Source organism: Kogia breviceps, chromosome 1, assembly GCF_026419965.1.
Source record: "Kogia breviceps isolate mKogBre1 chromosome 1, mKogBre1 haplotype 1, whole genome shotgun sequence".
Taxonomy (NCBI): domain Eukaryota; kingdom Metazoa; phylum Chordata; class Mammalia; order Artiodactyla; family Physeteridae; genus Kogia; species Kogia breviceps.
Genome location: NC_081310.1, coordinates 66160651 through 66174535, shown reverse-complemented (window position 1 = coordinate 66174535; position 13885 = coordinate 66160651). Strand labels below are relative to the sequence as shown.

General features: G+C 49.4%; 1 protein-coding gene across 9 annotated transcripts in view; it reads right to left on the bottom strand.

Moving 5' to 3' along the window:
• The window catches only part of LRRN2 (leucine rich repeat neuronal 2), a 64336-nt gene that overhangs the window by 38563 nt on the left and 11888 nt on the right, over positions 1-13885 (bottom strand). The window lies entirely within an intron of this gene.

Here is a 13885-nt window from a genome sequence, read left to right as displayed (position 1 = left end):
GTTCCTTCCTCCCTGCTTTGTACCTATGGCTCGCGTACATCCTTGGTCTTGAACCGGCCTTGGCTGGCAGTAGGGCTCTGGCTCCTCTGTTCAGCTCTCCTGCCCATCCCCACTTCTCCCTTCCAGCGCCTGCCCCCCTTTTCCAGAGGTGTCTTCTTGCTTTTTCTGTCACTGTCCCCATCATTTCACTTTCTCTCTTTTCATCCCCTGGGCTGGGAGCCCCTTAAGGGCAGAGCTTCTCTACCTTTACAGTCTGAACACCTAGCACGGGGCCGGGCACATAGATGTTCAAAATATGTATTTTTCTTTTTGGAATGATGGAATCTTCTTTCTGTGTTGCCCTGTTTCTGTATCTGCTTTGCATCCTCTATCTGTACACCCTCGCCCCATCCCGCCCCACTCACACCCTGGCTGCCTTCCTCTCAAAGCCTCTCGGGCCGCCCCTCTGCCGGGCTGGGTGCAAAAGGAGCTAGTGTTCCCAGCGCCGGGAGAGCCCTGCTGACCTCAGCTGCAGAGAAAGGCCTGAACAGGTTGCACAGCTCAGTGTGTCAGAACTGATCCCTACTGATGAGGAGGAGGCTTGTGCTGTGCAATTTCCATCTCATTTGTCTTTTCATTTGTAGCTTAAGTTGGCGAATTTCGTCTGGAATGTGCCTGGACTCTTGTAATCCACATACAACAAATGCACGTCCCCTGTAGCTGTGACAGAGAGTCTGGCAGGGGAACAGGCTCAGGTCCTCCACAGTGGCACGGCCCTGGGTCCTGAGCCTCCAGAAATGCTAATGCTTGAAGGATGGTGACCAAAAGTGATTTCTCCAAGGCCTGGGGTGGGGCAGGGACAGGGAGGAAACTGCAATGAGGGGGGTTAGAGTTAGGCCCTGGAAAAATGTTTTCTTTTCTTCCTTTTTTTTCTTTGTTCCTATCTACCTACCTATCTTGAGGGAGAGAGTAAAGTGCAGGGAATGGAAGATACATTGTTTGGGCCTTTAAAAGTGGGCAGCATGGGTACAATGTCGAGCGAAAGAAGCCAAGAAATCTGATCACATAAATTCAAAAACTGGCAAAACTAAAGCATGTTGCTAGAACTCTGAACAGTGTCAGAGTGTCAGGGGCATGAGGGAGGCTTCTGGGGGCCTGGAAGTGTTCTACATCTTGATCTGGGCTATGGTATCGTGGGGGGTATGGTACACCCTGCAGACAAATTCATCAATTTGCCCACTTATTATCTGTGTGCTTCGCTATGTGAGTTCTACATCAATAAAAATGAGAAAAAAAGAAGTCACACCAATGGTTTTTCAACTTTACTATGCATAAGAATTACATGGGAGCTCATTTAAAATGCAGATCCCACTACTGGGCATATACCCAGAGAAAACCATAATTCAAAAAGACACATGCAACCCAATGTTCATTGCAGCACTATTTACAATAGCCAGGTCATGGAAGCAACCTAAATGCCCATCGACAGAGGAATGGATAAAGAAAATGTGGTACATATACACAATGGAATATTACTCAGCCATAAAAAGGAACGAAGTTGGGTCACTTGTAGAGACGTGGATGGACCTAGAGACTGTCATACAGAGTGAAGTAAGTCAGAAAGAGAAAAATAAATATTGTGTATTAATGCATATATGTGGAATCTAGAAAAATGGTATAAACGATCTTATTTGCAAAGCAGAATAACAGACACAGACGTAGAGAACAAACGAATGGATACCAAGGGGAAAGGGGTGCAGTGGGATGAACTGGTTGATTGGGATTGACATATATACACTATTGATACTATGTATAAGATACATAACTAATGAGAACCTACTGTAGAGCACAGGGAACTCTGCTCAATGCTCTGTGGCGACCTAAATGGGAAGGAAATCCAAAACAGAGGGGATGTATGTATATGTATAGCTGACTCACTTTGCCATACAGCAGAAACTAACACAATATTGTAAAGCAACTATACTCCAATAAAAATTAATATAAAAAATGCAGATTTCTGGACACTGGAGGGCTGCCTGGGAATCTGCATTAACATTCCTCTCCCCTCCAAGAGTGATTCTGAGACAATGGTCCACAGACAAGACCACATGGGGCTTGGACGTCTGTCCAGTCATGACCTAAGTGCCATCCTGCTGGGAGCCATGAGGGGCAGCTGCGTGGTTAAGGGCTCCCAGACACCCCTGGCAGGAAGGGTTAGGGGCTGCCGTGCTGCAGCACAGGGGAAGCACTGTCAGAAGTGGAGGTGGGAAATGAGGGGCAGCCCTCTGAGCTAACTCAAATCAGGACAGGGAGTAGGCCCCTCATCGGGGGAGGGAATTACTCTGAGCAAGGAACCCTCTCCAGCACTCCTGTCCCCTGGGCACCCTGCCCCAGAATGGCCAGGCAAACATCATGGAGAGGCAGTGGTGGGGAAAGCTGGTCCCCAGCAGAGATGGAGTTCCACAGAATGGCCTAATGACTCCATAGGAACCAAAGACTGTGTTCGATGAGTCATGCATTCCTCAGCAAGCACCTGCTGTTGTACAGGAAGAAGAAACCCAAGCCTGAGCCATGCAGCTAAAGAGGAGACCGTGCAGAGGGTGCAGACAACGTGGCATTTCCACAGACAGACGCAGGGCAGGAGTGTCTGGAAATGTGTGTAAATTATGTCTTCTGAGCCGTCCTTGATTTGAAGGCCTGGGAGGGGAGATATTGATGGACAAGGGTGTGGGGAAAGTGAAGGGTGCAATGTTTGGGGAACATCTACCACATGTCAGACCCTTTCCAAACACTACGTCATTTGATTGTCATGATATTCTGACTGGCTTACTCATGTCCACTTTACGATGATGAAACCAAGACTGAGATGTTCGCCAGCTTGTTCAAGGCCACAGACTTACAAACAGTTGGAATCTGAACTCGGGTCCGTATGACTCAAGCCCCACGACCTTTCCGTATTCCCTGCTACCTCTCCCTCTCAACCTCCAACAGTGGTCAGACATTTAAGAATTTGCAAAACGCTTCCTCATACGTTATCTTGTTTTATTTTTCACAAACACCTTGTGTCAGGCCTGTATAAGTCCCACTTTCTGGATGAAAAATTGACCTTCAGGTAAAGAATAACCTGTCCAAGATCAAACAGTTGGTAAGTAGCTGGGAACTTGGGCCTTAAGCACAAGTCATATGGCTCTAAATTTGCCACAATCCCTTGTCTGGACACTGAGAAACACAGTCCAGCCCTGTCATAAGTCTCAGAGAATCTGGGGACACCACTGCTTACAGCACAGCTTGGTTTCATGACGACTGGTTTTACTAAACCCCTTTAGGAACTGAGATAGAAAAATGTCCTAGCAGAGAAATGGAGGCCCAGAGAACTCAAGATTATCCAGGACACTGAGGCCAGAGCTGAGACTAGAACCCATGTTTCCTCAAACAGATCATTTCCAGAGGCCTTTTGGGATATCCCTTCAATCTCATTCATATTCTTTGTCTCAGGGGCCCTCCCCTCCCTCCTTCACTTGAACCATGAAGTGATGCCACAGGTGCAAAAGAAGCATTAACCATCCCTGATGGTGGGGTTGTGAGGGCAGGGCAGCAGCCCTGGGAGTCTTCAAAGTTCCTCTGGCAAAGAGTGTCTGGAGGCATCAGCTCGAGGACTGGGGGCATGTCAGTGAGGTGCAGGTAGGCACGTCATCTTGGACATCTGCCCTGACTCCACCCACAGGGGTTTTCCCAGGCATTCTCCCTGGTACACCTGGTCATCAGAGGTCAACATACAACACATGAGGAGTAAGTGTTCTGGGGTGCCCTGCGGTATCTGGACTGCTCTGATGTGCTGAGTGCTCACATAGGGGCAGCCATCACGGACCCTCCATTCTGCTTGTGTGTGCACTTGGGGATTATTCACTGGGTGGCTTCTCCCCACGATACCAGCAATCATTCTTTGCCCATCCTGGTTTCTCCTTGCTGCTGCCTCTCCTCTAGGCGATGCCAACCGGTGCTCTCCAAATCAGACCTAATTAGACCAGCAAATCAGTGTACTCAAGTCATCACAGCACACTCCAAGCATAAGTGGAAATGCTGTTTGGATTATCCTGCAAGGTGCTTGTTGTGTCTGTTGTGTTTCCTTGGATTATCCATTCTCTGCTTACCGCCTTCCATCACCTCCCTAATGGAGAGGCAGGACGCAGTCCCCCACAGGCCAGCATTCATCTTCCCAGTCTGACCCTCTTGCAGGCTATTAAGCTGCTGTTGCAAGATCGAGGAGGGCAGAAAAATGAAAACAGTGCACAGAGAGCAGCGAGGGCAAACGCGACTCTTTTAGAACCGTATCCATTGATAAGTCAGGACAAGAAGAAATAGGCTTAAGCTTTGAGAAGTGGAGAGCTCCCCAGATGGCAAGGCCAGGTGAGCAGACCTCCTGGCTGGGCTGTTCACAGGAGGAGGACAGGCTGGGAGGCTCTCTGTAGAAGGCCTCCTTGCCTCCTAGGAGCCCAGGCCCGAGGAAGTGAGGCGAAGGTTACTGATGTCAATGCTGTCCTTGCCTCAATGAAAAGATTAGCTATTCTCCCTATTCCACCCCGGTCCTCTCCTTCCAAAGCACCGTAGGAAGAAAATAGAGAAGCCTACAGACCAGCCATATGATAGACCCATGATATCAGCCTCACCAGGCCCTCTCTGCTGCAATCCTTTTATTCTTCTCTTGCTGCCTCCCTGGCACACTCTGCAGAGCCCTCTCCTAGACCTGCTTCTCACTGTGCCCCCGTCTGTACCCTGTGCTCTGGACAGGTGGCCTTGCCGACTCGTGGGGCTGATGGAATGGGCAGGCATGGCCTCCTGTGCCCTCCAGCACTGTGCCTCCCTCCCCACACACACCTCTGCCCAGCTGCTAGTCCTCTCTTCCCTCTGTCTTAAGGAAAGATGTTTTTCTCCTTTTAAAAACCAACCTCGTCCCTTCCCACTTCCTCAGGAAACTCAGTCCCTCACTTACCCTCTCTCTGCCTTTAAAACCAACAATAAAAATGCCACTTTTGTCTGGTCCTCCTCCTAAGCAGAGCCTTCTTGCTTAGCCACCTATGAGCTGCTTTTCAATCTCACAGCTCTTCTCAATCCAGCAGCATTTTCTCTGCTTTCAGCCTCCGGAAGCTCTTGATGGACTCTTCCAGCACAGCTAGAAGCCCTTCCTTCTCGGAACTCTCTCCCTGTCTTCCGTGCTCTCCTGTGCTCACCCTCCCTACGGGACCAGCCTCTCCTGCAGGCTCATCCCCCCTCTTCCTTGGCCGCCTCCCCAGTACTCTCTTGTCCCATTGGCAGCACCATCACAGTGACCAAGTCCTTCCTCTCCATTCAGTCCCTAAGCTACCAAACTTCAACTTGAGTTCTTAGAACAGTGGTCCTAAATCAGACACGCCACACCCTCTACCCCAGTATTGGCTGCACCTCCTAACAAGCCCATCCTCTCAAGAGTCCATCCTGCCTCCCCACCCATGACTCTGCTCTCTTTAGGAAGAGGAGTCAACTCTTCCTTTGAAGTGGCTCTGATGACAGGGAGTGGTCATGCATTCCCAGGGGTCTGAGGACATAGTCCCAAATGGCCTGCAGAAAGGTCAAAATGACTCTGGAGTCTTGGTTAAACCTCTGTGAACTTCCCAGCCGAGTCGCACCTCCTCTAGGACACCTTCTCCAGGAAACACCGTCTTTCTTTCTACCAACAACCACTGGCTTTAGGGCCTATACCATTTAGTTTGGTGTTTAATTAATTGCTTTGAGGCTGGGTCAACACCGTTAGCAGTTCCTTGAGGGCAGGGCCCACGGTCTCACCCTTTTTGTCTGTCTCTTTAACACAGGGCCCTTGCTCAGGCCTTGACTGGACTAAAATCACAGGTTCCCTCTGAGGCCACGGTACACGTTTCCAAACTCCCTCCGTGAAAGTCCTGCCCTGGAGACCCCACCTGTCCCCACTGTGTCCCTAGAGGCTGAGGCTAGCTCTCTTGCCACCTCACCTCTACAGACAGAGGGATGGCACAGGGGCTCAAGCAAGCCGTCCCCGGGGTGTGGTGCCCGTGATGGAAACCAGTTAGCTCGTGGGGCCTTTCCAGTCACTTAATGGCATTTGGCTCCATACTTGAGGTTGAGGATTCCAACTGCACCACAAATCCTCCTTAATTAAACCTCCTGAGGGCCCTGCCGAGTGGCAATAACTCAGCTCCTCTTCTACAGGCCAAAACGCCCTGGTGGGCTTCTTGGCTTAGGGCGGGCACTTTCTGGACCCAGCCCATGGTCTCTGCAGCCTGCAGCAGCATAGCCTGCCTGGAGCGGCTGAGGGGCGGTGGTGACAAAAAGCAGGAGCTGGAAGGGCTTCTCTGCATTGTGCTAAAATGAGCAACCTGCAAATTAGATGCAAAACACCATGCAAATGTGGCATACAGTAATTTGGAACCAATAGCTTTGGGCATTTTAGGCAATAAAATGCCAGCACTGTATGTGATCATATTTACTGCCCCGATTTTCCTTTTCTGATATTCCAAGTAAAACTGAAAGTGCAGTTACGTAAGATATCAAGAGGGATGTGTTTCTCTCTTGTGAATGTCTAGGCACAGGGACAAGTTAGACATTACTGCTACCTATGTAAACACAGATGCTATTTCATCCACGTCCTCTCTGGCAAGCATTACTGAGCACCTACGGTGTGTAAAACACTAGGCTGGGCACTAAGAGCGTGAAGCGCCATCAGCTGAGCTCAGCGCAACAAATAAATCTATGAGGCGCCTATTACTAAACACTTATTAAACGCCACTTACTAGTTGTGTGACCTTGGGCAAGTTAGCTTTCTCACCTGAAAATGAAGCAATGCAAACGTACTTCAGTGGGTAAGTAGTTACACTGTAGCACATCCCTATCGGGGAACACTACTCATCAACAAACTACTGAGACAGGGGACAACTTGAAAGAATCTCAAGGAAACTATACTGATAGAAAAGAAGCCAATAACAAAAGACATAGACTGTATGATCCCATTTATATAACATCTGTGAAATAACATGATCACAGAGATGGAGGGCAGACTAGAGGTCGCCAGGAGTTAGGGATGGGGGTGTGTAGCTATGAAGGTTAGCACCAGGGAGCCTTGTGATGGTGCAGTTAAGGATCTTGATTGTGGTGGTGGTTACACAAAGCTACACACACACAAATGAAATTTGGATAAGCTCTATGAATTTTATCAACATCAGTTTCCTGGTTTTGATATTGAACCACAGCTTCGTAAGATGTGAATGTTGGGGGAGGCTGGATGAAGGGTACCCGGGACTTCCCTTTACATTTCTTTGCACTTCCAGTGAATCTATACTTATTTCGAAACAAAAAGTTTTTCTAAAAATAGGGTATACAGTACCTACAAGATAAGTTTATTCTTTTTTTTTTTTTTTTTTTTTTTTTGGCTCAGCGGCCGTGGCTCACGGGCCCAGCAGCTCCACGGCATGTGGGATCTTCCCGGAACGGGGCACGAACCTGTGTCTCCTGCATTGGCAGGCGGATTCTCAACCACTGCGCCACCAGGGAAGCCCGATAAGTTTATTCTTAAGGTTCAGTGAATTAATATAAAGCACTTAACATATCTAGCACACAGAAAGCCTTCATTACATGCTGTTGTTGTTGTTACTACTACCTGCCAGGTGCTGGGAGCACCAATGTGAGTAAGTCATGGTCTGTGTTCTCAAGGAGCTCCCAATCCAGCATGATAGGAAGACGCAGCAAAGACATGTTTAATACGGCCTGCTGAGTGTGCTCAGTACATGGGAGGAGGTCTCTGGGCTTTGGGGAAGGTTTCCCAAAAAAGATGTCACCAGAACTGAGTGTTGAAGTACAGGGAGAGTCAACCAGGTGAGGAGTGTATGAAGGGCACCCAGGCAGAAGGAACAGTCGAGCAAAGCTTACCGGTGTCGGGCTTCCCTGGTGGCGCAGTGGTTCAGAGTACACCTGCCGATGCAGGGGACACGGGTTCGTGACCCGGTCCGGGAAGATCCCACATGCCGCGGAGCGGCTGGGCCCGTGAGCCATGGCCGCTGAGCCTGCGCGTCCAGAGCCTATGCTCCGCAATGGGAGAGCCCATAGCAGTGAGAGGCCCGCATACCGCAAAAAAAAAAAAAAAAAAAAAGCTTACCGGTGTGGGGCAGCATGGGAAGGCCAAGAGGCAGTTGGTTTTACTTGGGCATTTAGAAGGCAGAGAGTGGTAGAGTGAGAGGCTGCAAAATAGGCAGAAGCCACTCCAGGGAGGCTGTGTATGCCCCAAGAGCCCAGGCATCCTCCCTCCGGAGGTGAGGGTGAGGGGCCACTGTCCAACACCCTCCTCAGCCACCCTCGTTCTTTCCTCTGGATTCTCCAGGCATTCCTGCTCCTGGGACCCAGAGAGCCTGACTGTCACTCTGTCCTGGCACTGAATGAGGGACTCTAAGTATCTGAGAAAAGTGAGAGGTCCAGTGCAGGCTCTGCAGAGCCCACGTAGACTGGCCTTAACCGCACAGGAGGTATATCTACACAAACCAAACTGCACATCACGTTCCACCCACCTCCTCCTTCCCACCCCATGTAGGGTGTTTTGCTTTTTTTTTTTTTGGTACCACTCCTCCTTCCACTACTGTGGATAATCCAGAACTTGGGGCTGCCTCTTTTCTACAAGCATGTATATGCAATGGTACAGAGAAGCACAGAAGTGGGGCCACAAGCACCAGGTTTGAGCTTAACTCTTTGTTGACCAGTCCCGTGGCTGCAAGCAAGCCACTAAACCTTTCTGAGCAGTAGTTTCCCCCACTGTGAAACAAGTGATCATAACACCTACCCCAGCTTCCTCATAAGGGTGGCTCAAAGGACATTTAAAAAAAAAAATCAAAACACCATGATATATGTGAAAGAGCTTTGTAGGTTGTGAAAAATTAATGCTGTTGTTCCTGAAAGAACTATTGGTAAAGAGGAGTCTACAACTCTGACTGAAAAGTCAGAGTAAATCTCCTTTGAAGCTGGGCAAAGTCTTTAGCTGGGGAAGGACAGTGAAGGGAAAGGAAAGGGGAGAGGAGAAGCAGCCCTGCTTCCTTCTACTGCAGAACACAGGCAAGGCAGCTGTCATCTGGTCACACTCTCAGCTTTTTCCATGAGATCCTTTTTGTATTTAAAGACCTTTCACTAATTAATTCACTCCCCAAACATTTTTTGAATGCCTTATCTGTGCCGGTGTTACAACAGTGAACTAAACAGACAGTGTCTCTGCCCTCATGGGGTCACAGTCTAGTGGCAGAGACAGACATTTATCTAATAAGCACACCCAATTATATAATTAGATATCATGATGTCTGTTATGAAGGAAGCACATAGGGCATTATGAGAGTGTTTAACAGGGGGCTGATAAAATTCTGGAGGTACCCTGGGGAAGCTTTTTTAAAGAAGGGTTATTTGAGTTGAGATCTGAAAGCTACCTGGAATTGAGGGAGAAATGTGGAATAGGAAGACAGGGAATAGCATGTGTGAAAACCATGAGGCAAAGAGCTTAGCAAAGAATGGTAAGAAGCCAATGTGTAGAGTGTAGAGCGTGAGAGTGGTGGGCGCACTGGGAATCACTGAAGAGTTTTGAGAGTATGGGAGACTGTGACCAGATCAGATTTGTGTCCTTAAAAGATCATTCTAGGGACTTCCCTGGTGGTGGAGTGGTTAAGAATACGCCTGCCAATGCGGGGGACACGGGTTCCATCCTTGGTCTGGGAAGATTCCACTTGCCATTGACCAACTAAGCCCATGTGCCACAACTACTGAGCCCGTGTGCTGCAACTACCGGAGCCTGCGTGCTGCAACTACTGAAGCCCGCGCGCCTAGAGCCCATGCTCCACAACAAGGGAAGCCACCACAAGAAGAAGCCCGCACACCACAACGAAGAGTAGCCCCTGCTCGCCACAACTAGAGAAAGCCCACACGCAGCAATGAAGACCCAACGCAGACAAAAAAATAAATAAATAATAAAAACACTTTAAAAAAAAAGAGCATTCTAGCAGCAATGTGGAGACTGAATTGGCAAGGGCAGATGTAGACACGCAAATTAGAAGGGGATTCCAGGGCGCAGGCGAGAGGTAAGGGCAGCCTGAAGTGGAGGCTGTGAGGATGGGAAGGAGTGGATGGACATGGGTGCTGTTCCAGAGATCAGACAGGACCTGGGCATGGACTGGTTGTAAGGGGGAAAGGGGAAGAGTTGACAATGACTCCAGTATACAGAAATGGCTTGAGGTGGTACCATTCAAAAACCAGGCAATGCTGAAGGGGGATCAGGCAGCGGGTGGAGAGGCAGTGGAATATTAGGAGAATCATGACTCTGTCTTTAGATATGCCAAGTCTGAAGTTTCTTGAGACACCCAACTTATTCAACTAGGCAGGTGGACATAAGGATATGGAACTCAGAGGGAAAGATGCAGGCTAGAGATGTACTTTTGGGCGTCACCTGCACGTGGCTGATAACAGAAGCCTTTCATGAGATGGCTTAGGGACAGCTATCCAGTCAGAAGAGAATTCCTTGAACCAGACCATAAGCAATGCCAATGTTTAAAGATAGAGAAGGGAAGGATGAGTCAGCAAAGAAGACTTGGAATAACCAGAAAAGCCAGGAATATGAGGTCAGAGAAGCCAAGGGAAAAGAAGTGTCAGAAAGGAGTAAAAAATGCTTCTGAGAACTAAAAAATGTTTCCTGCACTTAGTGATATGGAAAGCTGTTTCAGTAGAGCGATGGGGGAGGAGGCCAGACTGAAGTGGGCCAGAGGAAGGAGTGGGAGGTGCAGAAACGAAGACAGCTAGTAGAGCCAGCTCTTTCAAGAAATCTGGCCCCTAAGAAGAAAGGAGATAAGGCGGCAGGCGGTGGAGTTGGACTTGAGGAAGGTTTCTGTTGTTACTGAAGATGGGAGAAGCTTGAGCGTGGCGGGAAGGATGTTCCTGAGGAGACCAGAGGACAGGACCTGGAACACAAGTGGAGGAAGAACTGGGTTGCAATGGGAGTGCTGCCTCCTCTGCTCAGACAGGAGGGAAGGGGGAGAGGACTGGTGCACAGGCAGCTGGGTCTGAGGCTTTGGCGAAATGAGTTGAGGGTGTTTTCCCGATGGCTTCGATTTCTCTGTGAAGTAGGAGGTGAGGTCCTCGGCTGAGAGGGTGTAGGTAGAGTTTTGGGGAGGGAGGTGTGAAACAGTCATTGTGGAGAGTCAGGAGGGAGATAACTACAGGAATGTGGTAGGAACACCAGGCACTTCTGAAGAATAAGTTGGGTTGGTAATGGTGAATTTTTAGAGGTCCCAACCTGCTTCATTTTGTCTTTTTCTAGCAGGTCTGTTGTCTGGATGCAGGCAGAAAGCAGCAGATAGAGTGATTAATCTGGAACTGGGATTTTGCCAGACCAGGGCAATAAAGACAGAGGGTCAGGAGAGTTTAGGATATTGGCAGGAGAGTTCTTAAAGTGATGGAACGTGGAATTTATCTGGACTCAGAGAAGTCAGAGGAAGGTCACGGATGGCAAGAAAGTAGAGGTGCCAATGGACCAAAGGACCTAGAACATAGGTCCCAATGGACCTATGTCCATATGGACCAAAGGTCTCAAAGATGTTAAAAAACGGCTGTGTGGGAGTCTGAGATAACAAGCTGGGGAACCTGGAGGTGGTGACCAGAAAGCAGGGTGCTTTATTAGGTGATTTCCAGGTGATGGCAAGATCTAGGGTGTGACCTTGGGAGTGAGTGGCTGAGGCTGGGAAGCTGGTGAAGGGGCTGATGGGTCTGGGGGTAGAGTGAGCTGCCCATCTAGTCACTGATCTCCCCCAAAACAATGGACAGACTTGGAAAGGGAAGGATGTCTATGGGCAGATGCCAAAGGCTTCACTGAACAAGAAGGTGGTTGGTGATGATAAGGGGGAAGCAGAAATGCAGCCTGACTTTTAGGAAATTAGGGGAATAATGGTCTCTTAGAGAAATTACATTCCCTTGTACCTTAAGTATGTTCTCCAGAGTGAAAGGTCAGAAAAGAAAGTGGAAGGAGTCTTGAGAAGAGGTAATAGATATAGCACATGGTCAGAAGTCAGGAAATGTATACCTAGTCCTGATGACACTGACATGCTGTGTGACCTTGGGCAAGTGCTTTCCCCTCCCTGGGCCTCAGATTTTGCATCAGTAAAGATAGGTTGGGGGAACTGGCTAACCTAAAGCTCCCCAGTCGATGTTAGGGTGCCACAGAAGGGTTACAGGTGTGCTGAGACATTGACCCCCCTCCTTAGCCCTCGGGTCAGTCAGAGTCCCTGAGCTGCTATCATCGTGTCTGTGTGCTATATTGTGAACAAGAGGGCGGGGTAGCGTGGGCCAGATACTCTCCAGGGCCCCAGCCGTCTCTGACGTTCTGTTTGCGCATCTCTGGCACTCGGTCTTGGAAGAGGCTGCGGGGAGGCTGACAGAAGAACAGACAGGCTCCTGCTGCAGGCAGAAGTCCATCTGCTGGCAGAGATGGAAGCCAAGTTCCCAGCTCCCTCTTGCTTCTCCTCGCCTCTCTCCCAACACCAGCTGAGCGAGCTGTGATCCGCTCAGCTGCCCAGGTGAGGGGCAGGTGCATTTGTTCCTCTTCTGTCTGGTGGCTGGGTGGTCGCTGGCAGCCCCCTCAAGCCTCAGCAGCAGCTTATGAAAGTGGAGGAGCACTTCATCCACTTCCCAGTTCTAAAAACAGACTCACCATTTCTGAGGAGTCAGGCAGAATGTCTCATTGCACATGACCCAGACAGAGCCTTCACAATGCTGACCTTTCTCTTGGGGCCAGCCACTTCTCAGATATCCATGGAAGAGCCACTATGTGGCTGACCTTGGGCCACCCTGTCTCTGCCACTAGCCTTCCCTGGCCTCCCCCTCCACCTCCCGTCAGATGCTATATGCTTAGAGAATGCACAGGCAACCTAACCGCACCCTAACCATAAAATATTAGGAAAGACCAGCACCTGGCCCAGTACTTTGTACACAGTAGATACTCAGCAAATATTTACTGAATAAATGAAGACTATTCTCGAATACTTAAAAAAAGAAAACCCTACCAAGCCCACCAGAATTTTTAAAATTATTGATCACTTTGCTCCTGTTTATTGGAGTAGATAAAAGATTACTTTTTAAATTCTTTAATATTTATTGGTGCCTACTATATGCCAAGTATTGAAGTGTGAGCTGGTTTCACTTCCACAACCCTGTGAAATGGGTATGTAAATCCCATTTTACAGATAAGCAAACTGAGGCTCAAAGAGAGGTTAAGAGACATGTCCAAGGTCATAGAAGTGGTAGACAGCGGCCCCAGGATTCTAACTGAGATGCATCTAACTTTAAAGATGGTGCTCTTTTTCAGCACACCGGGCTGCCTCTCTGCCTAAACAGAGACCAAGATGGAGACAGAAGCAAAGGAGGCGGCAGCGAAGTGTGGAAGACTGCGTGGCACACACGCGAGCCTCCCCGCTGCCTTGCCCTGGGAAAGTGGTTTTGAGGTTGGGTAAGCTTTGCTGAAGAGAAGTGGAGAGGGTCAGGGCCTCGCTCATCTCTCCGCCTTTGATTGCTTGGCTGGTTCACCCACTGCCTATGCAATCTGGCATCCCGCTCAGCCACCACCTAGCTTGGTTCTCTGAGCGTGTGAGAGGCCAAGATGTGGCAAAGACCTGTCCTGTGGATATACCACCCCCGTCCCCTCCCCCACAAGGTGGGGAGACTACTGGGCCCAGGAAAGAGCCTTGCTCTCAGGGCCCAGGGAGCAGGCAGGAGACGTCAGAAAACACAAGAGGTCTGACCTGCACGGATGAACACGGCTGTCAGCCCCCAACGCCTGCCCGCCGCTGCCTGACAGGTGAGCAGCTGTGCTCGACATCTGTCTGTCCATCTG